Source organism: Schistocerca nitens, chromosome 2 (genome assembly GCF_023898315.1).
Source record: "Schistocerca nitens isolate TAMUIC-IGC-003100 chromosome 2, iqSchNite1.1, whole genome shotgun sequence".
Lineage (NCBI taxonomy): Eukaryota > Metazoa > Arthropoda > Insecta > Orthoptera > Acrididae > Schistocerca > Schistocerca nitens.
Genome location: NC_064615.1, coordinates 333,956,627 through 333,982,080, shown reverse-complemented (window position 1 = coordinate 333,982,080; position 25,454 = coordinate 333,956,627). Strand labels below are relative to the sequence as shown.

Below are 25,454 nucleotides of genomic sequence, written 5' to 3'. Positions count from 1 at the left end.
GAGGAACTCACATCAGAAAAGGGGACAACAGTCGAAAGACCAACAGTTTCATCTTTGGAAATTTGAACAGAATCTGGTAACTATAAGAGAGACCCGGACAACCGGTGTGAAGAAATGAAGTGATTGTTACAAGTTAGAAAGGGTTTAATGAAGGCGCCGAACTCTTCGAAAGATTTATGTCACTAGTTGGACGAAGAGAAAGCATGGTCTAGTTCTGATTTGGCTTCAAACCGTGTCAAGTGGTTACACATTCGCAGGCTTTCGGCAGAGTGCCCCTCAATTGTTTAATGATTGCCGTGAGGTTTTTGTTTTCTTTTTTTCGTTTCACTTTTTTATTTCAACTCTCCACCAGCACGCAGGTTAACAGGGGATAAAACTGTTCTTTAACTAAAGCTTTCAGATGAGTAACAGAACTATACATTTATTTTAAATAAATTTAAACAAAACAAAAATTTAATCATAGATGATGTTGCTGCTTTGGCACAACTGTAACGCCGCTAGTGCTTAAAATTGGTGTTACCCATGATAGAGGTGGAACAGAGAATCCTACAATGGTGTCCTTCGAACTGTTGTAACCAGCTAACAGTGGGTGACGGGATGGATGGAATAGGGAGGAAACGGAAGGAGGGGTGATGTAGTGTATTGCTGACCTGAGCTAAGAGGAGGGGTATTTTTCAGGATGGATTCCACCATTGGGTTGAAGTTCCGGTGGGAAGGATGGCTAAGACATGCAGGTGGGTGGAAGGTGAGATATGGATGTAGCGGCAATACAGGGCACATACAGGGTGTTACAAAAAGGTACGGCCAAACTTTCAGGAAACATTCCTCACACACAAATAAAGAAAAGATGTTATGTGGACATGTGTCCAGAAACGCTTAATTTGCATGTTAGAGCTCATTTTAGTTTCGTCAGTATGCACTGTACTTCCTCGATTCACTGCCAGTTGGCCCAATTGAAGGAAGTTAATGTTGACTTCGGTGCTTGTGTTGACATGCGACTCATTGCTCTACAGTACTAGCATCAAGCACATCATCAGTACGTAGCATCAACAGATTAGTTTTCATCACGAACGTGGTTTTGCAGTCAATGCAATGTTTACAAATGCGGAGTTGGCAGATGCCCATTTGATGTATGGATTAGCACGGGGCAATAGCCGTGGCGCGGTACGTTTGTATCGAGACAGATTTCCAGAACGAAGGTGTCCCGACAGGAAGACGTTCGAAGCAATTGAGCGGCGCCTTAGGGAACACGGAACATTCCAGCCTATGACTTGGGGAAGACCTAGAACGACGAGGACACCTGCAATGGACGAGGCAATTCTTCGTGCAATTGACGATAACCCTAATGTCAGCGTCAGAGAAGTTGCTGCTGTACAAGGTAACGTTGACCACGTCACTGTATGGAGAGTGCTACAGGAGAACCAGTTGTTTCCGTACCATGTACAGCGTGTGCAGGCACTATCAGCAACTGATTGGCCTCCACGGGCACACTTCTGCGAATGGTTCATCCAACAATGTGTCAATCCTCATTTCAGTGCAAATGTTCTCTTTACGGATGAGGCTTCATTCCAACGTGATCAAATTGTAAATTTTCGCAATCAACATGTGTGGGCTGAAGAGAACCCGCACGCAATTGTGTAATCACGTCATCAACACAGATTTTCTGTGAACGTTTGGGCAGGCATTGTGGGTGATGTCTTGATTGGGCCCCATGTTCTTCCACCTACGCTCAATGGAGCACGTTATCATGATTTCATACTGGATACTCTACCTGTGCTGCTAGAACATGTGCCTTTAAAAGTGCGACACAACATGTCGTTCATTTACGATAGAGCTCCTGCACATTTCAGTCGAAGTGTTCGTACGCTTCTCAATAACAGATTCGGTGACCGATGGATTGGTAGAGCCGGACCTATTCCATGGCCTCCACGCTCTCCTGACCTCAACCCTCTTGACCTTCATTTATGGGGGCATTTGAAAGCTCTTGTCTAAGCAACCCCGGTACCAAATGTAGAGACTCTTCGTGCTCGTATTGTGGACGGCTGTGATACAATACGCCATTCTCCAGGGCAACATCGCCGCATCAGGGATTCCATGCGACGGAGGGCGGATGGACGCATGTATCCTCGCTAACGGAGGACATTTTGAACATTTCCTGTAACGAAGTGTTTGAAGTCACGCTGGTACGTTCTGTTGCTGTGTGTTTCCATTCCATGATTAATGTGATTTGAAGAGAAGTAATAAAATGGGCTCTATCATGGAAAGTAAGCGTTTCCGGACACATGTCCACATAACATATTTTCTTTCTTTGTGAGTGAGGAATGTTTCTTGAAAGTTTGGCCGTACCTTTTTGTGACACCCTGTAGATCCATGTTTAGAGCGTAGGCTATTGGGTCCTGGGAATTCCTCTTCCAGTTAATGTAGTGGATCTGAAGGTGCTCAAATTACAGAAAAAAACTAGTAGGAAATCGGTTTGGGATGTAAGTCGAAAATGTGAACAGGTGAATAAGGCGAGGCGAGATGCATCTGTTATCAGGATTAGAACAGGTATAGTTCCAGGCAACATTGGCATAAGTTAGTATAAGACCAGTGAAGGATGTATAGGATATAGTAATGGCAAAAGGGTGTTCCGGGCCTTGTGTTGGATGGCAAGGTGACGTGCGTTCTATGTTAGGTTTCAGTGAAAGGTTAATTCTAAATACTTGTCTGTTTTGGTGAGAGGAACGCTCTGGCGGCACATAGATAGATGGACATGTGGACGACACAAACTCTCTATGGAGCAGCCAATGACAGCGGCTTGATATTCATACGTATTTACTTGACGCTTGTACACGACCAGGAGATTCAGGTGATGCTGGACGGACGGACGGACCGAAAAGTTGAAGGGTTGGTGGGTAGCTTGGTAGGTTGTGTCCAGTACTGTGGCGAAATATTCACCAGACCTTCCTGCTCTCAAGGATTCGCTCACGATGTTACCTGACTGACGTTGACAAAATTCCTACGAACGACGTTCTGCACACAATCTACATCAGCGCAACAACCGTCTTTCCAAATGGGTGAATGTTGTCTCGCTCACGTACAGACATGTGGAATTTTCCCAGCGAACAGCTAGCCGTTGTTGATAGGAGGAACGTATGCTCTCTGAACGCTAAGGAACTGATGCGGTCTGACGGCGTTCGGTACAAAATTACGAGAAACACTGCAGCTCTGTGGACAATCGTACATTCGGCCACATACATCTCTAGACAATCAACACAAAAAAATCCACGGATGAGACTATGTAATCGCTACAGATCTTTCATGTATGTAACACAGTTGTGTGTCGAGGGATAGAAGTAGGCAAGCATGGAAAAACCTCTGGAATCACAAAATACCTTGTTTTGATGCTTCTGTATTGTGATATTGTAAAGTACAGATGTATGTCTACATACTTGTGTTTTTCCTTGTATTAAGGTATGGAACCTTGTAAATTGCCCTTTGGCAAATAAATTACTGATATATACGAAGAACGATGTGGTTGCTGACCTCGTCTTTATATCTCCGTGGTACAGGCTTTGACGTCCATGGTGCTCATTCCATAGCTATATAACGCAATGTTTTCTCCTTGCATCTGCCACGTGGGAAGTACTGCAATCAGACGAAATGTTTTGCGATGGGTAGTAAGAAAGCTCCAACCATAGTCAACGTATTCATGACGCATTTTGAGGATATCACCTAGGACAAAACTGTCGTAATGTTGAGTAGTTTTTATCATCATGTTGACAAAACATCCGATGTCTGGCCACACGGTTCTATTAAGCGGGATTGTTCTTGAATCACTGCAGTATGATCCGTAACCATATGAAGTTTTCGATAGAGGTTGAAAAGGAAGGTTTAGTGATGTTGTTCTACTTGTTTGACTTCAGCATATCCATTTGGTGCCTCGGAGAGAGTGTGTGCCGAAAAACCACCGATACGGACCAATATCTGCATGCTTTCAGCCACCACCACTCAGTACAAAGGCACCTCAGATGACAACAGACATGAAATTGTATACAGTGATACTTCTTTCATTGTAGGGTTATAGGTGCTAACAGTTTCTAAGAGATCGTTGTAGTGATACTTGCCTGTACAAGCGACTGTTGCTGTAACCATGCTGCTTGCAGTAATCATCTGGCGCAGCATTTCGCCCTTGCATCCGCCTCGGTACATTGATATGGCCACTCGCCCGGCAACTAGTGATCTAAGCGAAATCAAAAATGTTCTTGCATTGATGGGACAGGGGAGCTACTTAAGGTCTTTGACATCCTGGTGTGTACAACTACTTGCTGCCCATCCGGGAAGAGATATCAAATCGGTGACCACTGCATAGTGGGATAGCATTGTGTGGCCTGGAGACGCTGGCAACCAATGCATCATTGTCCGCAATCCCATGGGACTGCCGGCCCTGCATTCCATTGATACCTCTGAAGGCCGAGGTCGGATCTAGGACCCTGCTTGGTATCTACAGTGGCCAGAAGCAGCAAGCCAGACACTGGGGGCCGGGGTTTGCACCCAAATGCCATCGCTCCCGTTATCAGCAGCCAAAACCTCTCAGACAAACAGAAGCTAAACGATGTCAAAGTTTGCGTAAGGAGGGCTATGCGTGAAGCGTTCAGTGAATTCGAAAGTAAAATTCTATGTACCGACTTAACAGAAAATCCTAGGAAGTTCTGGTCTTACGTTAAATCAGTAAGTGGCTCGAAACAGCATATCCAGACACTCCGGGATGATGATGGCATTGAAACAGAGGATGACACGTGTAAAGCTGAAATACTAAACACCTTTTTCCAAAGCTGTTTCACAGAGGAAGACCGCATTGCAGTTCCTTCTCTAAATCCTCGCACAAACGAAAAAAATGGCTGACATCGAAATAAGTGTCCAAGGAATAGAAAAGCAACTGGAATCACTCAACAGAGGAAAGTCCACTGGACCTGACGGGATACCAATTCGATTCTACACAGAGTACGCGAAAGAACTTGCCCGCCCCCCCCCCCCCCCCCCTTCTAACAGCCGTGTGCCGCAAGTCTCTAGAGGAACGGAGGGTTCCAAATGATTGGAAAAGAGCACAGGTAGTCCCAGTTTTCAAGAACGGTCGTCGAGCAGTTGCGCAAAACTATAGACCTATATTTCTGACGTCGATCTGTTGTAGAATTTTAGAACATGTTTTTTGCTCGAGTATCATGTCGTTTTTGGAAACACAGAATCGACTATGTAGGAATCAACATGGATTCCGGAAACAGCGATCGTGTGAGACCCAACTCGCTTTATTTGTTCATGAGACCCAGAAAATATTAGATACAGGCTCCCAGGTAGAAGTTACTTTCCTTGACTTCCGGAAGGCGTTCGATACAGTTCCGCACTGTCGCCTGATAAAGTAAGAGCCTACGGAATATCAGACCAGCTGTGTGGCTGGATTGAAGAGTTTTTAGCAAACAGAACACAGCATGTTGTTATCAATGGAGAGACGTCTACAGACGTTAAAGTAACCTCTGGCGTGCCACAGGGGAGTGTTACGGGACCATTGCTTTTCACAATATATATAAATGACCTAGTTGATAGTGTCGGAAGTTCCATGCGGCTTTTCGCGGATGATGCTGTAGTATACATAGAAGTTGTAGCATTAGAAAATTGTAGCGAAATGCAGGAAGGTCTGCAGCGGATAGGCACTTGGTGCAGGGAGTGGCGACTGTCCCTTAACATAGACAAATGTAATGTATTGCGAATACACAGAAAGAAGAATCCTTTATTGTATGATTATATGATAGCGGAACAAACACTGGTAGCAGTTACTTCTGTAAAATATCTGGGAGTATGCGTGCGGAACGATTTGAAGTGGAATGATCATATAAAATTAATTGTTGCTAAGGCGGGTGCCAGGTTGAGATTCATTGGGAGAGTGCTTAGAAAATGTAGTCCATCAACAAAGGAGGTGGCTTACAAAACACTCGTTCGACCTATACTTGAGTATTGCTTATCAGTGTGGGATCCGTACCAGATCGGGTTGACGGAGGAGATAGAGAAGATCCAAAGAAGAGCGGCGCGTTTCGTCACAGGGTTATTTGGTAACCGTGACAGCGTTACGGAGATGTTTAGCAAACTCAAGTGGCAGACTCTGCAAGAGAGGCGCTCTGCATCGCGGTGTAGCTTGCTCGTCAGGTTTCGAGAGGGTGCGTTTTTGGATGAGGTATCGAATATATTGCTTCCCCCTACTTATACCTCCCGAGGAGATCACGAATGTAAAATTAGAGAGATTAGAGCGCGCACGGAGGCTTTCAGACAGTCGTTCTTCCCGCGAACCATACGCGACTGGAACAGGAAAGGGAGGTAATGACAGTGGCACGTAAAGTGCCCTCCACCACACACAGTTGGGTGGCTTGCGGAGTATAAATGCAGATGTAGATATGTAGATGTACCAACCACTGCTGCGTAGGACATTATACAGCAGTTAAAATTCCTTTGTTATTAACAGACTAGAGTGGTGGGGGTCAGTTTTGATGGGATGCAGCAATCCACACTAGGTAAGGTTCTGCATGTACCAACAAAACTGGTAACACAGGGAGCACGTGACACTTGAAAAGAACCTACGATCGGCTGGCGGCTGACTCCTACAATTCCACTCACTCGGACGTCAATCCTAAAGTAGTTTAATGGAAGTGTAGCGTGCTCTGCTCGCTGCATAGCCATATTCATCAGTGGCAGCACCTAATGCAGATACACCGCTTGCCGAGAGTGTCTACTATGTAGGGCCACTCTGCTCTCAGGCCACGCTGAGTGTTGCATCTGCGAGTGATTGTACGGCAAAGGATCAACCGCTGAGGACCGTATGTCTGATGCCCACTCTCCACCTGCTGCACATGGCTCAGGATCTCCATTGTAGAGTGAACTTATTTAATAAATGAACTGGTTCCAAACTGACGATCACTGTTACTGGATTTGCCCTTTGCTATACACTAAAGAACCCCACACTATTACATTTGATGTCAAAAAAGCTGGTGGTGGTTACATTTCGTGTCAGGTATGGACGACATAAGAGACATAAAACAATGGCAGGTCCAGCAGCAGCAGCAGCAGCAGCAGCAGTTCAACGACAGAATTCAACAGGAGGATACAGGTAAGTGCCGGATATAAACGCCGTATTGTCTTGTATGTTTACTGTTTTTATTTTCCCTCTCTTTAATTCGTGATATTCTACAGATTTTGATCGAAGGTACGTTGGGTACTCAGGATGAGATCTCATCTACGCAGCAGGTGATCCAGCTCTTACTCGATGAAGCCGCTCATATAAGCAGACAATTTAGAGTCACGTAATAACGTTGAGAGGTTACAGGAGGGGAGAAGGGGACAGTCCTTCCGGTGAATCCCTGCACATCCCAAACGCAAGCACAGACAGATTAGATTCTCGTTTTTCAGGTGAGTCAGGGGAAGATATTTTCGCTTTCGTGGACAAACTACACACTGCCCAGAGTTAAAGAGGCACGAACAATAAGCAACTTTTGAATATGGCTCTATTAAGGTTAACAAAGGATGTGGTAGTATATGTTGTATGGCATGAAAAGTTTCTGGATGGGTTATTGAAGTGCTATCAGAGGAAAAAATACATCTAGATATTATTGTAAAAAGCTGAATAGTATGTCTCAGAAACGTGGAGGCCCAAAGGATATACTTTGAACAGGATTAGGAAAATAAATATTAATACCTATGTGCTTATAGACAATAATAGCGCTAAAACAGTCATTCTACAGGAAGCAGAACAACGGGTTCTGTATGCATTCCTAAGGGGTTTGGAAGTCGAAGTATAACATGGAATCCAAGATGGCCACTGGGTTTACCCTGATAGACATCACAGGTCACTTGCCACATCTAATAATCCAGTCTAAAATGGCTGTATTAAAAAACTGACTTCTGTTATATATAGTTACCACCGCCCCACATGTCCTGTTTAAACATTTGCCAAGAGCTGAGATGGCCTAAGTGTAAAACTGTGTTTAAATATCTTCCACCACTCTTGGGATAGAATGAGGACGTTTATGTTTTTATTCAAACAAATGCAGGACAGCTCACTCCATGGGCACAAAGTCTGAGAGTGTCGTGATGCTTACATCATTGTCAGAGAGCTTCCATGTTATCGCTGACTAGGCCGAGCTGTCTTGCAACCGGTTGCATGCATGTAGTCAGCAGCGAGTTCGCTCAGTAAGATTGTTGAGAAGGTGATTCTCAAACGCATCACTAGGCACTGCCTAACAAATGACATCCTGAGACCGGAGCAGTTCGGCTTCAGGAATCACCACTCCACAACACAACTCTTAAGGGTCGTTGAACACAACACATGGCTTCAACACAAATAAAGCAACAGGGTCGGTGTTCCTGGACATCGAAAAGGCTTTCGACCGTCTATGGCACAACGGCGTCATTCGCAAACTCAGCGACGCGGGATTCCCCAACGGGCTGGTGCGTCTAATACACTTATACCTCACAGACAGGAGTTTCAACACTGACGTTCAGGGAAAACAATCAACACGACACGGTATACACGCGGGAGTACCCCAGGGAAGCATACTAGGGCCCCTACTGTTTAACCTCTACATAAACGATCTCCCAACCACACACAACACAACGATGACAATCTACGCGGATGACACAGCCATCCTCGCGCAAGATTGGAAACCATCAAACATTACGTCACGCCTACAGACTGCACTCAGAGTGGCCGAGCCTTGGTTCGAGAAATGTCGTGTTAGAGTAAACGTCGACAAGTGCGAAGCCGTTCTGTTCACTAGAAGACCAAAGCAACTGCGCAAACACTGATATTGCAGACCAATACCTCTACATGCACGCCCAATACGTTTCCGTGTTAAAGTCAAATACCTCGGTGTCTGGCTGGACCGGAAATTACTCTCGGGGGACCACATAAAACACATGACCAACCGAGCAAGCGCGAGGCTCAGACAGATCTACCCTATGCTCAACAGGCATAGGACACTGAACAGAAGGGTGTCGAGGTCCATGTACATGACACTTATTCGACCCCTGATGACGTACGCAGCTCCTGGGGATACGCTGCACCCACACGCCTGCGCCGTTTGCAGCTCATACAAAACAAAGTGCTCAAAATCATAAGCAATGCTCCACGATACACACGCATCGCGGACCTCCACCGGGAATACCGACTTGAGACTCACACGGAGGTAATCCACAAACTTACCACAAGACTATACAGAAACTCCAGACACTCGCAAAACCAGTTTATTCTGAATCTGGCGAACTACTATCACAACCATATGGAAACATAAAAGACCAAAAGACATACTTGTAAGGACCTAACATCTATGGCCAAGCACACGCAGACACAACGGTACAGGTGAGCCCCTGTTAATCAGGCGCCATTACTGGATATCCAGCTAGAACACACTGCCAAATAACTGGCACCACGCAAAGAAGCCGTACCGTACACTGCATGCAGACAAGCTCCACACACCCCCCACACAGTGAGATGATCTATGGCCGATATCCCACTACTATATAACGATCTTGATTGTTGCAACAACTGGGATACATCGCCATCGCTTGCCACGGTAATGATGCATGATACCCATACTAACAAATTCAACCTTACATGAACTGCCGGCCGGTGTGGCCGAGCGGTTCTAGGCGCTTCAGTCTGGAACCGCGCGACCACTACGGTCGCAGGTTCGAATCCTGCCTCGGGCATGGATGTGTGTGATGTCCTTAGGTTAGTTAGGTTTAAGTAGTTCTAAGTTGTAGGGGACTGATGACCTCAGATGTTAAGTCCCATAGTGCTCAGAGCTATTTCTTTTTTTTGCATGATCGCAGCTAGTAAGCCACTACTACTCTTATTACCCACCCCACGGTCGCAGAGGTTTTTTTCCCACGGCACGAGCCCTGGCACTTTTTTCCCTCTGCTCTTCAAATTGCTACCCTCATTCGCGTTTCGTCCACTATCTATCACCTGATGGACCGTGTTAATGCGTAGTCTTACCCAGACGCACGGATAACATCAATGCCCAGCATGCTGTGATCCACTTACTAGATAACTAACATGTTGACCGAGGTGACAGTAGAACTGTTGGTCTGGTCACCACGTTGGTGCGGGCGTGGTGGGTCCCTATCTCTATACTTAAAAAAAGCTGCTATTAGTCTGCCATCTGCTTGTGCTCTCCTTTACGATGAACTTCATCACACTAATCCATTTGGGTACCATCGCCTAAGACTCCCTCTGTTCCATAATACAAATTTCCAAACAGACTTAAGTGAAGTAAAACATTGCAGGTAGTAAATTTATTTTAGCTGCTGGAAAAAAATAGTAAACCATCTTAGAGGTTCCCAATTCACTGAAGATATACTGCTGCAACAGTGCATATGTAGTATATGAGATAATTACTTTGACAGATAAATAGCACAAGCATTTCTATAATACCAGGTATCGAGCCATGCTGAAACACCCATATTAGTTCGTGGTGCAGCCTCCACTGGTGGATCGTGCAGATAGCGAATACAGTCCTGGTATATATCGTGCCATGCCTGCTCGACCTGTTCACACAGTTCTGTAACAGTTGGTTGACGAGTCTAACGAGTCACTTCTCGTCCCATCATGTCCCACACATACTCGATTGGACAGAAGTCCAGAAACTGTGTTAACATGGAAGTTGCTGCACATCTTGCAGAGCATGTTGAATTTTATATGCAGTAGCATTATCCTGTTGGAACAACACATCTCCTTCCTGTTGCAAGAATAACAAAAGAACAGTAATAACAACATTCTGCACGTACCGAGCTCTGATTAGTGTCACCTCCTGACGCAGTGGGGCCCTGCACGTCGATGCTATGGTGTGAGTGGGAGACTGGCTAGAGATGTGTGCACCTGTTGTCCCACTGCTAACGACCAACTCGTGTTGTCACGTCTGCGCTCACAAGCCCTCTTATCTCTACTGTGGAAGCTGTGCGATCTGCCACTGATGTCCTCACAGTATGACGATCCTGACGGGCGTCTGTGGTGCATGGATGTCCAGTATCTCGTTTACGTGTGTGAGAATGTTCATATGACCAACGTCACTGCACGAGTGACACAACACGTCCGACATGTGCGGCAGTTCTCCGAAAGGACCATCCTGACACTCTGAAGGCCACAATTTGACCCCCTTCAAACTCGTTCGGTTGGCTGCAGGAAGAACAAGTGTGTACCTGTGGCATGGTAGCCTGCATGCGTCATACGTTTGCACCAAACTGAGCCTTTTAGCTGTGAGCATTCGCTGTAAAAGAGTGGACACAAATGGTGCTCTGGTAGCTATACCACTATGATATCAGTTGACAGATGACGCTGAAACCACTATCAGTACATCTGCCATCATTGGATCAAAATCGACATACTTTTTCTAGGTGTACTAATTTTTTTCCGGTAGTGCATATATTTTGTTAAAATTTTATACACTGTTAATATGTGCTTTGTACACTGCTAAGTACGAAAAATGAATCGCCATGATTAAAACAGTCATCCTTTTTCCTTCTAAATCAACAACATTAATCACTATGCAATATTTTCCAAATACCTGTTTTGTGCATTCCTTAAATTCAGCTTGCATTGCATTCATACCAACTGGACCACTAATGGATGCACGTAAGCTGTCTGAAAACTTCGCTTTATGGAATTCCTGTTAATAGAAATAACACTAGCAGATTTAGGTTCAAAATGGCTTTGAGCACTATGGGACTTAACTGCTGAGGTCATCGGTCCCCTAGAACTTAGAACCACTTAAACCTAAGTAACCTAAGGACATCACTCACATCCATGCCCGCGGTAGGATTCGAACCTGCGACCGTAGCGGTAGCGCGGTTCCAGACTGTAGCGCCTAGAACCGCTCAGCCACTACGGCCGGCAGATTTAGGTATGACATCTGAGTCTACAAGTATTACATAGACTTATACGCTTTTTTAACTGCTCATCCTCACAAACATTATGCTCCAGTACATACCTGACAACATCAATGAAGAGTGAGTAACCACTGCCCACCATAGATGTAGTATTTCCATGGCGATCCTTATTTCCGTATGCAGGTAGTAGAATTACATGTCAGTTGGCCACTTTAAAAATATGTAAAGGGTCCTGAGATATTAACTTCACACGGTTCACCCCCAAAAATGTTGCCGAAGGATACACTGCTCTTGCCTAGGACACTAATGTCTCATAGGAATGGAACCTAACTGCTTGCTGTAGAATGTATTTAAAGTCACTGCACAGTCGATTCCGTTCCGTTTCACTGAGCCGCACCGTTGTAGCGTGCCTGGGATACTCTGCCTGTACTATGACTTAAAATTCAATGTCATGCGATATACTGACACCAACACATCTGAATCTGTTGGCAGTAATTTGATAAGAGGTAGTGGTGAACAGCAGCATCCTGGAACGACCTGCCTGTGGCTAACAGCAGCATTCTGAAATGACTTGGCTGTCGCTCAATGGCTCAATGACTGGTGCTTTTGCTAGAGATTTCAGAAACTCAAAGTTTTTAAACACTTCTGTGTGGTGACTTGAATTTCATTTGACGTATTGGGAGCTTTATAAGCGAGAGTATCTGCATGAGGACTTTATTCCTGCTGCTGCTCAAATGTGAGGGTCACTGAATCTCTAGACCAGGGAGCTGTTGTGCTGAGGGAGAAATAAAAAAATAACCATGAAAACACGTTAACATTCACTATGAATAACAATAAACAATGAGAGAACGGGCTGGTAAATACGATCGACACTGCAAGTCCGTTCCTAGCGTATGGAGGTGGCAAATCTCTGATGATGCCTCATGATGACCAACTTTCACTATGGTGTACAAAGCATGAATATTGACTCCACCTGGTGGCTATAAATTGTGGACACTGTGGATGAGTGATTGTGGGGTAGGTACCTGCTGTAACACAGAGAATGGAACAACCATTTAGGACTGAAAACGTGGTAGGCTGTTTCTACATGTACAGGTCAGCCATCTAAATAGCCATCTTGGATCATGATATCATCAGTTAGGTCATCAAAAGTCTCATGACAAGGCAGTGTGTTCGAGTACTTTTGTGTGTGCCATCTGACAAGTGGTCATCCTGGATACTGAAATTAGAACACTTTAAATCCGACAACCATGTCGGCTACACCAGCTATAGAATATTCGTGAGGTATAATTAGTTCACACAATAATTACAAGCAAGTTATTGCATTCCTGACAGAGTGTGTTTCCATGTTGCCACATTCGTAAAACTGGAAACAGGAATTATTGACTGCACTAAAAAATAATCAACCAGTTACTTTATTTAAATGTATGAATGGCAACGACGAAATGGCAGCAGCTGCGTTGCTGTTTATCTTTGCGTATGGAGAGTCTCTGTCGCGAGGTGAGCAGAGAGGAGGCAGAGCAGCATGAGTGATGAAACAGTGTGGAAATGTGTTTGGTGCCCCAGCAGACGCTGTTTGCAGCTATGATCGCGCCAGTGAAAACGCTCCTGATTCGTTAACCTGCTGTTATTGAGAGCACATTAGGAGTGGGCCGGGGGAGCAAGCTGCAGTTCTAACTATTGCCTGTCCCGTAACTATTCGTGGCTCTGCAGGAACAGCGGCCGCTCAGCATTGTCTTCGTCCCCCTCATAGCTACAACATCGTGACAGATCTAGTACTGTACAGACTTTACGCAGTTTCATTTCTTTCACAAAGTACGACTAACTAGAATAACAACATACAATAGTTAAAATTTATAGGGCTCCTATATTGTCATTGTCCTCAGACATTATAACCAAGCACGTTATCTATTTACTGCCAGTTTTGTGTGTTTGCTAATGACCAGTTTTAGTCTAAATTTTCTGCCTCAGTAACTGTTCAGTCTTGTATTTCGTAACAGAGGCTAAACTGATTTGCATTTCCGAGTATTAACTTCATTCACGTAACGTAAACTTTCACTGGCAAAACGAATAACTACAGACACAGAACAAAGTAAGAGTGCCCAATTTCATTTATTCTGTGTTTAGCTTAGCGACTGACTTCTTCTGGCTTGTTAAGTATTTTATTGCTATTACTTTAAAAGTAAAATCAGTTGCTCATTTGCTTAAAGTAAATTTAATTCAATCTTTCAATAACCAGAAGGAAATTGCTTACCTTTTTCTAAATTTTGTGTAACGTTACGCTGAGGTTACTGAAAGTAATACTTTTTTACGTAACAAAAGTTTTAGTTACGTTTATTTAACCATGTGGCACTATGAGTTCTTTATAGTCTAGAACATGTCCCCTCAGTAAGAGCCTTGCTGGCTGATGGTGTTTGATTGGATCCAGCTCCTAGGATTCATGCGATCAGCTCGTGTCATCTAACGTTACCTGTCGGTTTCTCTCTTCAGCGGCAGTCTACAGGCCCCTACCACAAGGATGGCTTTGGTACAGCGCCTGCCACGCCTGACACTTCTTTCGTCTTCAAATCTATTGAGAATCTAGGTTATGACTGCTACTGTCATGATATGTCGTTCTTTACACCACATGCCTTTGTGCTGTTTTTGATGATCATGATCCAATTTTCAAATTACTATAAACGTGCTTAATTATCAAACATGGTTGATGCATCCCTGGTGTATATAATATTGAAGTCGTTTTGACAGAAGTGGGTCCTGCCTATAAAAAAGGCAGGTTACTGATTGTTTAATATCTCCTTCGCATCCCACACATGAGTTTATTAGCAGTGAATTTTAAAACACGGTACTTCAACATTCCATAGTGCGCTTCTACCATGTTTTGATTTTCCCTGTAGAATGCATGTGTGGTGCATTGGTCATTCAAAATTTGCCACAGTTTCGAGTTTCTCACCATTTTTCAGTATGGGCTAAAGCATAAGTGTGCTTCCTGCACTTTCTAATTTCCCTACTGTTTTTACTTAGATCACATGGGCTGTGACTTCAGCCCCATTGCAAACAACACATGAGTACTAGAAGTGGAAATTAGAACAAATATCTGGAATTTTTTAATGTTCCACAATTTTTAACTTAGGACAGGTGTGCACTGTGACGGTTTAGAAGATTACCAAGTGCTCCTCACAGTTCGCGCCAGAGAGCAGATAGCGAACATGTTTCTACTGGCTGCACAAAGACAGCTAGGTGCAGGCAGCTCATCCTGGTAGGCGGTGGCACAGACTGGCGCAGCGTGACATTCGAGAAGTTTGTTACAGTCGAAGGGATAGTCATGCATTTGTTCAATTAATAACGTAAATATTTCCAGATTGTCCAAGCAGTGATGGCAATAGTTTAAACAGAACACGATTTTATACTTAGACAAAGTAAGCTCTTAGGATTTTAAACTTTGAGTGACAGATGCTTAGCACTAGTGGGGTGTTGGTAATTTTTTACAATGCGACTGAACTTCTGAATTTCCTGCCATTGTTCTTGGACCTGGCAAGTGGCCTGTGATGTCAGGTAAACGCCCAGTCGCCATCATGTGTTCTATACTAATCATAAGCGACCTGGCAAACATGTAACCTGTGCTTGTATGCCTAGATCAACCCACTGGATAGATAGTGTAGCGACTTGGCAAGACAGCCAAGCCACTCGGAGGTAGCCGAAAGGCACGCGTTAAGCTCACGCAGACTGGCGTGAGGTCTGAAACAGGACAATGTCTTGAGAATTGCAAATAAAGTACGAAGATCTTGGAATACTTAACTTTAATCCATAATTGGAGAACATCGCTCTTGATGATACATAATTTATAATCTCAATATAAACTGGTAATGGCGCCTTGTTAGGTCGTAGCAAATGACGTAGCTGAAGGCTATGCTAACTATCGTCTCGGCAAATGAGAGCGTATTTGTCAGTGAACCTTTCCTAGAAAAGTCGGCTGTACAACTGGGGCGAGTGCTAGGAAGTCTCTCTAGACCTGCCGTATGGCGGCGCTCGGTCTGCAGTCACTGACAGTGGCGACACGCGGGTCCGACGTATACTACCGGACCGCGGCCGATTTAAAGGCTACCACCTAGCAAGTGTGGTGTCTGGCGGTGACACCACAGATAGCACAAGTGATCAGGCAACCATCGAGCCTGTGCTCATATCTCTAAGTCATCCATCTTGGATACCATCTTGGATTGTACTCTCATAGTGCTGTGCTCGTATCTCCAGATCAGCCATCTAGGATTATGATGTCATAGAACCTCTAAAAACCCATGAGGACAAAAGACCTAGCAACTATACAGCCAGTATTGATATCTCCAGATTCATCACCTTGGATTTGAAGAGAGTAATTGTGCATCTTGATTTTTTTAAATTTCTTGCCAGATTTCCCATCATTTTATAATTAGTACAATTTGCCTGTTTCGTATTTCCCATTTTTTTCAATTTCCTGTCATTTTATACATGAAAAAATTAGCCTGTGTCATCAGAGATGTGACGGAGCAGTGAGGGAGAAATATGGCAACGTTTGATGATGATATTATTCATGACATCATCGTAAATCTGGCAAAAATGCAGACTGCTTCAGAATCTGCTTGGCCAGACTACGTCTGCTACCATAAACGTCGTTATAGTTGCCTGGGTTGAAGGTTTTGGCGGGTTTACCCACTGGGTGTGGGAGACCACTATAAGCACTTTTTGTTCAGGAATACGGCGATCTGCACTTACATGCTCTATCTCTTACACAATGGTGGTAAAAACATCTGTTCCAGTCTGATGAAGATGAGGAGTGCATGCTGCATTGCCTATGTGATGGTGGTTGGTCTCAGTGAGTTCATCGGCCTGCCTCGTCAGCTAGTCAAGATGCGATCATTGTAGTAAACATCTGCAGAGGAGCAGCCGCAGTTGCTATGTCCGTGATCTCTGCCAGTTTGCTGAAGTTCACTGCTTGTATTAATGTGAGCAAGACGTGATGCATGTTTAGTAAGCGAGTTATCCACACAGATTGTAGTAACGGGTTATAGGCATCCAGTACAGCCAGTATACGGATGTTGCAGCAACTGTGACAGTTTCCTGTGACAGCTTTCTTTGCAACAACCGTCCTAAACGTTACATGTTAGACAGGGAAAGTCACCAAATGAGCTCACATTTTAGTTACTCGTGCTTCATGGAGACTGGCATATTTTTGATAACACCAATAACCCCACTGGAGGAGAGGCTGTCCAGTAGTGCCAACATGCACATTTTTATTGAGCCTTGTGTTACCTTGGGGTGATGAAACAGCTTTCAATGTGTGTGAACCATTCTGATGGATGTCTATGGCCTTGTGTCAGGCAGACCAATGGCTGGTACCAGTCGTTTTAGATGGCACCACTTCCCTGTCAATGAGGATGACATGACATCACAACCCCATATCACTGAGTGGAGAAATCATACTCTGGCCCTCACATGGATTTTGCCACACTAACCACTCAGCTATGGAGGCAGACATGATCTGTTGTAACAAATACTGATGAACATATACTCATCAGCCAAAACATCTTGACCACCTACCTAATAGCCAGAATCTCCACCTTTGGCACAGATAACAGTAGCAGCACATCATGGCATGGACGCGTTGAGGCCTTGATAGGCCTCTGGAGGGAGTTGGCACCACATCTGCACACACAGGTCACATAATTCCTGTAAATTCCATTGAGCCAGGTGATGAGCTCTGCCACCTCATTCAGTCACATCACAGATGTGTTTGATGAGTTCAGATCTGAGGGGTTGAAGTCCAGTTCATCAACTGAAACTTGCCACTGTATTCCTCAAACCATTCCATCACATTCCTGGCCTTGTGACAGGGGCAGTATCTTGTTAAAATGCCACTGCCATGAGGGAACATAATCGTCATTAACGGGTGTATGTGGTCTACAGCCAGTGTATAATACGCCTTGGCCATCATTGTGCCTTGCACAAGCTGCACTGGACCCATGGATGACCACATGAATGTTCCCCATAGCATAACGGAGCCGCCAACACCTTTTCTCCATCTTGCTATACAGGTGTCAAGGATCTTTTCCACTTGAAGACGATGGATTCGCACCCTCCCATCGGCATGATGAAGAAGCATAGGGATTCATCAGATCACGCAACACTTTGCCATTGTGCCAATGTCCAATGCTGATAGTAATGTGCCTATTTCAGTTGTAGTTGCTGATGTTGCGGTGTTAACATTGGCACATGCATGGGTCATCAGCTGTGGAGACTTATTAGGCATGTTCAGTGCACTGTGGTTACAGACATACATGTACTCTCCCCAGGATTAACTTATGTCAGTTTTGCCACAGTTCACTGCTTGTCCTGTTTTACCAGTCTGCTTAACCCACTATGTCCAACATTTGTAATGAGAGGTGGCCACCCAACCTACGACATGGGTTCTATAGTCAATTGTACTGTCTATGTGAAAACTATTGACGACTTGGCATGGGACAAAGTCATATACAACACGCTCACAATGGACTACAATTCTGTCACTCTAACAGCATATAGGATCTGTCACCATTGATCATGCTAGTCTTGGTGTCAGAACAATCAGTGTGTTCAGACTACCATTTGAATTCCCTCTGTACATTGTGATCAAAGTCCCCCAAAGTCATCGAACACACTGCCAAAAAGTGGGCACAGTGCAGGACATTTTCCATCATGAACAGTGTTCTACAAGTTCACATCGAACTTCCTACTTAAAGATCGGAGGTTGCAGGGATATAATTTTATACAGTGGTCAACCGTGCACATGCTCTGGTTGCAGAAAGACGCCCATCTACTGTCAGAATGTATTGGATGATGTATTACACAACTACCTCTTAGTCACATGCCATCATGAGACTTGTGCCAGTGACATACATGGTGGCACTCACCACTGCGACAACAACTCTAGGTACTTCACATTGCCACCTCGAACAGTGCCATACATATCCGTATCATCACTTGCACGTCGTTGTGGTAACTAACAATGGTGACGTTGCAAGAGAAGGAGTGACTCCACCCAATGGCCACTCAGCACATTTATCATGCCTATGGCAGCCTCCAAGTTGGGACACCGCAACTCATTGCCATCATCTGATATGGAAGGACCCATGGATAAGCAATGATCACCATGATGAAGCAGAAGTCGATAACAGTCAGTCATGGGGCTATTCGGCCTTCCCCTCCATGATGACACTGATCCTGCTCAGCCGGAAGACACTCCACCATGATGTTAGCTGATAGTGACAGCGACAGAAATCTTTAGGTGATGGTACCTTGGTGCCATCTAATAATGTGGATGTTTCTCGATTAGACACATGGATTGACACCACAGTCTCCTTGTAGTTGTCACAAGACGCCCATCCCTTCACAGAATACCCTATAGACACAGAACAGTGCCATCACATAAATCGCCTTTGAGGACAAACAGGCACCTCAACCAGAAATGCTTCCACTGTCCTGTACAGACACCCAACAGAGTTTCCATCCACACCATGGAACAAGAGGTGGCGATATCAGTAAATGCCACTTTTCACCACCTCTGAGGATGGCAGAGCCATTCCCAGCATCAACACAGCACACATAGAAGTTCGCAATGCACAACGCTAATATGGTCAGCAATACAGCGAAGTTGCAGCTCCTTCGTGACATGCTCAGGGGTCAGAAGTTATTGTCGCCCTTCTACAAGAGATGTGTCTTGCTACCATTCCAAGTCTATACCGATTTGAATTGTTTTCTTCAGTCAGCAGTCATACAGGATGTGGAGTGCTCCTCGGAGTGATCCTCTATGTTCGGGAAGATATCCTGTTCTCCCATCTGCACAGGATATGACCTTCACAGTATTTGATATAGGTCATTAATTTATACACTCCATCAGGCTCAACACACTGACGTCAACAAAGTACGTTCTATGCAGAAGAAACAGCGCCGTTATTTGTGGGACGATACGACCATTACGTCGTAGGAGTCGATTTCAGTTGTGTCCATCTGAAGGTGAGATCATTCACGCTGACACACCTGGCTACACCCACCACACAATTCATTCGGCAATGCGAGTCGGTCCGATTACGCTTCTGCAACCTTTGTGCGGTTGTGGTGTCTGGCCTTTTCCTAGCATTTCACGTTCCTCTATACTTTACTCCTGCCACCACAACCACTTTGGCGCGGTTGAGGTACTTGGAAGCTCCATACCTCTCTTCTTGACGAGTCAGTTTGTCCAGAAAACATCGCTACTACATGGGCATCTTGCCTAGTACGCATAAACACTGGTGTGGTGGATGAGTTGCGCAAAGCCAGCAATTAAGGAGTTTATCCAATGTACAGATGCAGCAACATGGCACTAGGATATTGCACACTATTATTACATCATGTGAACTTGATGTACTCCAACCGACCTCAGATGCCCATCGCGAATGCCAGCATACCAGAACCAACTTCTGTCCCTTCAATGCAACAAAGTACGAGGTGTGGTGATGTGATCTCACCATCAAGACTCAACAGATAAGGAATCTCCAACCATTCTTCATGTCAATCCGACCTCTGTCATCAACGATGTCAAAAATGGCTCTGAGCGCTATGGGACTTAACATCTTAGGTCATCAGTCCCCTAGAACTTGGAACTACTTAAACCTAACTAACCTAAGGACATCACACACATCCATGTCCGAGGCAGGATTCGAACCTGCGACCGTAGAAGTCGCTCGGTTCTGGACTGGAGCGCCTAGAACCGCTCGGCCACCGGGCTGGCATCAACGATGTCCCCTCATGTCCACCCTTACCACTCAGACTGGAAACTGTGTCGACACTGATGCAGCGACCGTCTCAGCCTTTACCGATCATTACCAACGTTTTTATGATTGAGAACTGGCGGCGGCAGAGGCAGTTTCTCCAACTCCTCACCCACACCCTTAACAACACAGAAGTGCCATCCTTGGCCATAGCTATCACAATGGCAGAGGTGGCAGACATGATTGCCAAAGGTGCAGTGAATTAATTCCCAGTCCCCAATTGGTTTCCAGTTGAATTTTACCAGGCCTCAAGTGCAATGGTGCTTCCACATTGGACCGAGATATTCCAGAAGTTTTTCAACCTTCCTTCACTGTAGCATTCTCGTACTAGTACCCAAAGTGACAGGGGGAATGTACATCGCCAACTTTCGCCTGTCAATTAATTGATGCGAATTACAAAATCTGTGTGCATCTTTTGGCAGCAAGTAAGCATGCAGTGTTACCTGCAGTACTTTCTTCAGAGCAAACATCACAAGGTAGCGAGGCCACCCTCTAGCAGCAGTGAATGTAGGAACCTAAGTGCACTGGCTGCATGCTGCCACCTCCACATGGCACTGGGTTGATAAATTTCAGCAGTGCCTTTGACTGGGTCCACCACCATTTTCTCCTCTCGGTAGCGAAATGCACAGGGATTCCCTCATCATTCCTAACACCATTTGCTGCTTCCTTTGCAACGCCACATCCATGGTCCAGGCAAAGAGACGATTGCCTGGGCCAATCCCTGTCTATCATTCAGTCAGGCAGGGATGCCCTTTGTCCACTATGTTTTATCCATCTGCATTCAAGACTCATCAAAAGCCTCCTACCACTTCTTGCAGGACTTTCACTGCATAACAACACATTCTGCTGATGGGGCTATGCAGATGACCTACTCCTTACACACTAACCCACAGAAATACACAATGTCATAGCATGGATCCAACACTATGGACAAATGTCAGGTAGTCACCTCAAAGTTACCAAGTCAGACTCCAAGTCAGGGAACTGTTATAGTTGCTGGCTGTGACATTGCTCCATTATCTGGGTCTCAGCTATATGTACTACCCAGTGTACCATAGCGAAACCATACTGTCGTTTTCTGCACGCCATTTACCACATTAGCCACAACCTCCTATGCCATCTGAACTCACTACAGAGAGTAACTTATGTCAACACATAATGATGCTTTAATTGGTCCATGCCGCCCAAGTACTCTCTCTACCGTTGATCCTGGGACATCAACTCCCACTGGCCCTGGGGCACTTCATTTCAGCTGGCACCATCTTCGGAATCCGACATGAGACCGTCACCCTCCCTCCCACAAAAGGTGGCCTAGATCATGTCCATGTTAAGTCCATGGCCACTGCATTATATACACACATCATATTAAGACGTCAATGGGAAGCTTTACCATGAAATCCTCATGCCGGACCCACCTGTCCCACGAGTAAACGTGGCGCAGTTTGTTACAGCACTATCTCACATTTCTACCTATTTCACTGAACTTAGTTATGTACACAGTGCTCTTCCAACAATGCGCCCACTGCAGGCAAAGGATTTTTATTAGTTGTTGATACACACCTGGCAATGCATTGGAGGCACAATGCCTGGATATTCAATGGTCATCTGACATCAATGGTTCCATCCGACTTTAGGGCATTTTGATGCCACATTGTAAATGACAAGTTTCCCAACAATCAGCAGCTACCCATATCCATCTGGTTGGGTCGCAGCTTTGTATGAGTAGTCTGTCAGGACACTGACAAGCAGCACCTTACATGCACTACAAAACGCAATGTGGGGTTCCTAATATAAATTGTATTGGCCTGCTGCCCCTGCGCCTCACCTGCAGTGGTCCACCCCAATCTCCTACTTCTCCCACACACATCTAAGTTGCCCCCAGCTAAACACCGCATTATCACAAGGTTCCTAGGTAAGACGATCACCAGCCTTTTCTGTCATAACTCATACGCCTAACTTGATTTTTATGCCGTATACAGGAAGTTCACAGTACACTCTAACGTTCTCCCACATATTTTTGCACTCTTTTTCCAACTATTTGAGCAGTGAAATTAATAATCTCCCCCATAGTTGGGGATTACCCAGCTTCCCACGTTCTCGCATGTGTACGATCACTATGGAACAGTGCAGCTTACCTACGTGTCCAGGGCAGCATCCAAAATGTGTGCAGGGAGAACTTCAAGGCCGAATGCATATTACTTTTTGTTTTTAATTAATTTTTTAAATTTTATTCCTGAATTCAAATTTTATTTCTTGTGTTTGTCTGCCCATGAGCGAAATCATGGGCCACTGCATGGTTCCCCCCTCCCCCCCCTTTCTGGGAATGGCCAGGATCTACATCAAAAAAATGCAAAAACAGAAACAAAAAAGTGGTGAGAACAACTGCCTAGTAAGTAGGAGACTTGAGTCTGAATCAAAGTCCGGCACAAATTCTCAACTTTCACCATTGACTTTAAACAGTGCATGCTTATAACCGATGTCTGTAATTCCTGTGTGTCTTAACTGATGAACACTTATTTATATACGTATTCATGTGTATCATAGTGGTGTCATACTGGACTATGAAGACTGTATTTGTAGTGTTATGGACCATGACTAAAAAGTAGGTGCGTCTCTGGATCGTGGGCCTGGGCTACCTTATTTCCTATCTACTGTGTTACAGGCCGCTTCATTTCGAATTTGTTAGCCAACAGTTGATATCTACTGAGGACTGTATACTGCAAAGGTGCTTTTGAAACTGAACCATTACCAGGACCTTCAATCCCCGAATGAGGAATCATGTGAGTCTTTCTTGGATGATTAGAAAGAACAGAGAAAAAGCTCGGTACCGAGCATACTTGTAGCCTGGCGCCGTAGGGCTTGGCGGGTTCCACCGACGCCGCTGCTCAGCTGCTGGCGTTCACTTGTGTTCTATACCTCCCTAAAACTTTGTACCTTGATTTCTCGGAAACTCGTGAAATGCGCAGCGATTTTATTTAAAGTAGCATCTGTTCCACCTACCTACTTAGCAAGATGGTCGTACAATAAGTAATGCAAAACCTTTTTTTGTAGTTTTGGTCGGAAAAATGGATAATTTGTTGTTGGACAACGTGGAAAATTTCCGCTTCAACCAATATAGTCTCATGAACTTCCTATATTTGGCGGCGCTGTATACAGCCTTCAAAATGGCGTCTGTGACGAGGATTAGTTCCCAGCAGAGAGCTGTCATTGATTTTCTTTCGGCGGAAAACCAGAAAAAATGTTCAAATGTGTGTGATTTCCTAAGGGACCAAACTGCTTAGGTCATCGGTCCCTAGACTTACACACTACATAAACTAACTTATCTGAAGAATAACACACACACCCATGCCCGAGGAAGGACTCTAACCTCCGGCGGGAGGGACAGCGAAGTCCGTGAGATGACGCCTCAAACCGCGCGGCCACTCCGCGCGTCTGGAAAAATGGTTCAAATGGTTCTGAGCACTATGGGACTTAACTTCTGAGGCCATCAGTCCTCTAGAACTTAGAACTACTTAAACCTAACTAACCTAAGGACATCACACACGTGCATGCCAGAGGCAGGATTCGAACCTGCGACCGTAGCGGTCGCGCGGTTCCAGACTAGCGCCTAGAACCGCTCGGCCACCCCGGCCGGCCGTCTGGAAAACCTGATAATAACAGGTATTCATAGGCTCTTGCAGAATGTCTACAGAGACCTGGTCGTGAACAAAAAGCACGGTGAATTGTTAATTTATTCCGTGAGACGTCTGTCGCCATCGCAACGACGTCACACAAATGTGGCAGCTGTGATGCCTGTAATATTGGAACGCGCAGATATTGAAGGTGATCAATGTATCATAACCACCTCGCTGCACAACTGGACTTCTCTGTCGATAGTCCCGGCACACTCGTCTACCAAGAGAGGTATTCCAAGTTAGGTGCCCGCTGGGTTCATCGCCGCGTGATACAAGATTATAAAGAGCAACGAAGGACCATCTGTGCAGGATTGCTTACGTGTTACGTGGCTGATCGTGACAGTTTATATCGTACATCGTCATAGGTAATGAACCATGTGTTCATCACTTCGATCCGGAAACTAAACAGCAATCCATGGACTGGCGCCACACGACCTCTTCTCCCATGAAAATGTTGAAAGCCGCACCCTCATCAAGTACGTCATGGCGACAGGCCGGCCGGTGTGGCCGAGCGGTTCTAGGCGCTTCAGTCTGGAACCGCGCGACCGCTATGGTCACAGGTTCGAATCCTACCTCGGGCATGGATGTGTGTGACGTCCCTAGGTTAGTTAGGTTTAAGTAGTTCTACGTTCTATGGGACTGATGACCTCAGATGTTAAGTCCCATAGTGCTCAGAGCCATTTGATCCATTTGAACCATGGCGACGGGATTCTGGGGTACTGAACGGGTTATTCTGTTTGATGTCCTCCCTCATGGTGCAACGACCGACTCTGAAGTGTATTGTGCTACCCAGGAAACTGAAGAAAAACTTGAGCATGTTCGTTTCCACAAAATGCAAAAGAACCTCTCGTTCTCAATGACAATACAAAGTTTCACTCAAGTCTGCGAATTCGAGAGAGACTCGCAAAACTTCATTGGACTGTTCATCCTCGTCCACAGAACAGCACGGATCTCGAACCTTCCGAGATACATCTGTTTGGCCCAATGAAGCATGCCTAATGGGCAAGCAGTACATGCACGATGGAGAGGTTATTGCTGCAGCAAGATATTGGCTTCG

The 25,454-nt window shown here is 45.1% G+C and overlaps 1 non-coding gene across 1 annotated transcript; it reads right to left on the bottom strand.

The window, feature by feature from the left end:
- Positions 1-24,272: 24,272 nt before the first annotated feature.
- Positions 24,273-24,354, bottom strand: Trnas-gga (transfer RNA serine (anticodon GGA)). Its single transcript is given in 2 exon segments — positions 24,273-24,307; positions 24,317-24,354. It is a non-coding gene; the product is annotated as a tRNA-Ser (tRNA).
- Positions 24,355-25,454: the final 1,100 nt, after the last annotated feature.